The 4,636-nt window shown below is 32.2% G+C and overlaps 1 pseudogene; it reads left to right on the top strand.

The window, feature by feature from the left end:
- The first annotated feature begins 2,630 nt into the window (after positions 1 to 2,630).
- Positions 2,631 to 2,748, top strand: LOC120597443 (uncharacterized; annotated as a pseudogene).
- The last annotated feature ends 1,888 nt before the right edge of the window (positions 2,749 to 4,636 follow it).

The following is a 4,636-nucleotide window of genomic DNA, read 5'->3' as shown; positions in this document are numbered from 1 at the left end:
TTTACTTAAGTGTCAGAGGCTGGACATTTGTATATAAAATCTCTCTTTAGTAAAAAAGAAGCAAATTAGAGAAATCTTTTACCAATGTAAATATTTCAAGCTGTAATAAGCTCCATAATGCCCTGGCATAAAATGCTTGGCCAGAACACATTAAGTTGTTCTCTGTAATTTCGGCAACAGTAGTATTTTCTTTTTTGAGTTTGAAATAACAAATCACACTTAGCACAAAAATTATCTAAATGTAAGAATCTTTTAAAATTCTGCCTCTTTAGCATGTGAGCCTCATTCCTAAGTAGTTAAATGACAGACTATTAACTTTGTTTTCCACTTCCTTTGAGTCCTGACTTGACTTTCAAAACATTTTGGTCAAGCAGACTCAAAGTCTCCTTGCAGAAGAAACATTGAGGAATAATGTACTTCTCTGGCTTTACAGTTTCCCTTCAGGGCAGGGCACGTACAAGTGACCCTAGCTTTTGACAAACCTTAGCTGAACAAAACGTAACAAGCCCTGTCTGTTTTGAGCAGAATTTTCTATTCTGACAGATACAGCTCAGGAGCATTTGATGTCTGCTTGCTGGTCATAGATAATGGTGCATCTTGGGACCATTGTCATTCCTGTCAATAAGAAGGCCTGGGGGGACATGCAACAAAGATACCTTTTGATTCACCATTTTTCTTTCCTTCCCAAGACATTTGTAAGCCTGTGGTCAGCTAGGTCATTTTATTTTATCCTTATGTGCCTTGATAATAGCATGATGTCTACAAAAAATTTGACAGGCCATCGATGTCTGTTTCTCTGACTTCTATGTTGTTTTTCAGTACTTCTCAATGTCAAACATACTTTGAAAGGTACTGATTATGTTGGTTGGGACTATATTTCATAAGACATCTATTCTTTGATAAAATTAAACTCATGGGGGTTGATCCTGGAATCTAAGGTAATTTTCTGAGCAACACAAGAGACTGCCACTCTATTGCTGGTACTCAAATGTTTGAAAAATTGTGAATTCTTTTTAATTCAGTTAAACAATGGCTATTAGTATGAGTTTTGAAGTTTAAAACAAGAAGAAACTGCTGAGCAAAAAAATAAAAATTATGACTCTGTCTCATTAAAATGAGATCTAATCTCCCACTTAATCAAATTCGTAAATTATGGTACAATTATAGATAATATAATGTGCAGGAAGGTCTACATATGAAAAGAATTTACATATTGGTCAGTCTTAGAGAAGAGACTGACCATTTGTTTTCTAGTTTTAAGAATTTGTTACAGTGCACATTAAGAAATTATATATATATATATGTGTGTGTGTGTATATGTGCACATGTATGTGTATATATAAGTGTATATGTATATGCATTTGTGTGTATATATACTCACACATAAATAAATATATAAACATATGCAAATACATACATATATAATGAAATATATGTTATGCAGTATATGTAATGAAATAAAAATATCCTTGTATATAATGTGAATATCAAAGGGAGTATGTAAATGTCACAATAGCATGTCTTCAAAGATAGTATTATGTTATAGGGTTTTAGAAGGGTTTTCACATCACGTTGGTGGTCAGATACTCTGGGTGTCATTTCTCCCCATTCTCACTTTATAAATAAGTAAACAAAGGCTTGAGAACCTTGTGTGAATTTTCCCATTGACACATAGAAGCTGACAGAGCTGAGAAGTAAAACCAAATACTCTGCATCAACTCCAAAATTCTTCCCATTACAACACAATAATGTATGTAACATTCTCGGCACATAGTAAAAGCTCAGTGAATGTCAGCTTACATTATTGGAATTGTTTAGCAGATCTTGAGAAATTCCTGTAGCTCACTGAATTATTTCATATTTACTCCTGGAAAAGAGGAAATTTTATTTGTATTAAATATAACGAGCAAAATTATTTAATCATATGCAAATTAATTAACTTAAAATATTAAATATAAATAATTTTTAGGCTGAAAGTGAATATTTGCATAGGTTTTTGATGTAGGAAAAATACATTATTGATAATGACTTTACTGGTTGTTCTTAGTCTTTATATGGTGTCATGACCTTCGAATAATAACAGGAAATTATATTTGGAAGCTAAATATGTATTTTAAATTAGCATCAAAGAGAACTTAATGTATATCTTTTCAAAATATGGAAACTTTTTCTCTAATTCCTTATGCTACTTTGTCTTGATCAAAGCCACTAAACTCAAATCATCATGTTCTGAAGAATGGTCCCCTTTGGCTGATCTATACTTGTGTGAGAGGAATTTACAGGAAAAGAACTACTAGAATGGAATAGACAGACATATTGAAGAATAGGTCAGGATTCCACAAATCAGCATGGCAAAAATTTGTAATAAATGAGAAAAATAGAATTCTCAGAATATCACCTTAGTTGTGGGACAAAATTAACCATAGACTAAAAGCTACTCTAGGCTTACCCTAAAACACTTAAAATGAAGCCTCAAGAGGATTCAACTACTCCAAGAACTTAACTAAGTGATGGAATAAAAGAGAACACTATTTTTAACAATACAATAAAACCTAGTAAACAACAATGTAAAGTTTAAAATGTGTAAGTTTGTCTCAGGAATGCAAGGTCAATTTAGAATTCAAAAATCAGTCTACAGCCATGCTACCCTGAACAAGCCTGATCCCATTTGACCTGGAAGCTAAGCAGGGTCAGATCTGGTTAGTATTTGGATGGGAGACCACCTAGGAAGACCAGGTGTTGTAGGTGTAAAAATTAAAAAAATAAGGGACTGTAAGCTGACAAGGTCCTTGCAATCTGTGAGGTCAACCAAGGAAAAAACAATTTATGCTTATCTCAAGTACAGAAAAGATATTTGCCAAAATTAGCACACATTCAAATTCAATTTAAACATTTATTCTATTTCTATATAATAATAATAAACTTGAAATTCAATTAAAAATATTATGTTCAAAAACATGAAAAATATTCAATACTTAGGGGTAAAGTTAACAAAATGTATATAAGGCATATATTCTGAAAATTAAATAGAGTTATTAGGAGAAATTAAATAAAACCTAAGTAGAAAAAGATAACATGTTTATAGATCAGAAGAATCACCATTATTAGATTTAATGATCTGTAGATTTAATTAATTTACACAGTAGTCCCCCCTTGTTCATGGAAGATATTTTTCAACACCCCCAGGGGATGCCTAAAACTTCAGATAGTACCAGACCCTGTATATACTATGTTTTTTCCTATACATACATACATATGATAAAGTTTAATTTATAAACCAGGCACACAGTAAAAGATTAACAGCAGTAATAAAATAGAGTAATTTAATAATATAATGTAATAAAAATTATGTGAATGTAGTCTGTGTCTGTGTCTGTATCTGTATCTGTGTTTGTGTCTGTGACTGTGCTCTGTGGCCCAGGTCTGTGTCTGTGTGTCTGTAGGTCTGTGTCTCTGTGTCTGTGTCTGTGTCTATGTCTGTATTTGTATCTCTTTCTCTCTCTGTCTCTGTCTCTCTCATAGCCATCTGATAACTGAGAGGGCTAAGTGACTAAGGGGCATGGAGTGTATGGAGCTTGGATACTATGGAAAAAGGGATGATTCACGTCTCATGTGGGACAAAGCAAGATGGCTCAAAATTTTATCATGACAGTCGGAATTGCATACAATTTAATACTTATAAATTGTTTATTTCTGGGATTTTCCACTAAATATTTTGAAATTTAGTCTCATTGAAGTTTATCTTAAGTTCAATATGTTTCAGTTTTAAGATCCAGACTAATATTCCCCCTATCATTTCCAAAGACTTTTAAGGAATCTGCAATCTGAGAAAACTTTGCCATGTAGATATCTCTTCACATCTATTAGATTTGACTTTATACCACTCTATTAAATCATTTAATATTTTCTACTCTCTCCATCATGAGATGTTACAGGTTAAATGATTAAAGATATCTCTTAGTTCAGCCAAATTCAAGTTTTCATTATTCTTTCTTGTTCTCCTCATACTTTGGGGATGTTTTGAAAGAAGGAAAGGGAAGAAAAAGGCATTTCTAACATATTGAGATATATTTTTATTCCTGCTCCTAGTTTGTCCCTGCATTCCATATTATAATTCAATTTCAATATCTTTATCTGTATTATTGAAGAGGATATCAGGATATTTTTATGCTTTTTGGAGCTAAGTTGCTCTGAATTTCTCCAAATAATCACATATTTTATTTCCAGTTTTTCTTCGAAATAATTATTGTAATGGTCAAGGCTTATTGAGTATTTATAGTATTTCAGGCTTTGGTCTATAGACTTAATAGACACTTAAGTCTGTTATTTTTATGTTATTTGAAGATGAGTAATATTATACCAGCTTAACTGACAAAATTAAAAAACACTGAGACAATGAGAGCTTAAGTAACTTGCCCAAGGTAATTCAGTTTGTAAATAATGGTCCTATAATTTGAATGCAGGTAGCCTGACTTTACACTGCATCTTTAACTACTATTCTGTGCAATATAGTGGAATTGAGAAGCAACATATAATCACTTATAACACACACACACACACACACACACACACACACACGTCGATTTTCAATGCATTTTCTCCACTTTCCTTTCTGACATTTCACTTAGAAATCAAA

Source organism: Pteropus medius, unplaced genomic scaffold (genome assembly GCF_902729225.1).
Source record: "Pteropus medius unplaced genomic scaffold, Ma_sr-lr_union100, whole genome shotgun sequence".
NCBI classification, from domain to species: Eukaryota; Metazoa; Chordata; class Mammalia; order Chiroptera; family Pteropodidae; genus Pteropus; species Pteropus medius.
Note: the sequence above shows the minus strand (reverse complement) of the source record. Positions and strands in the feature narration are given on the sequence as shown.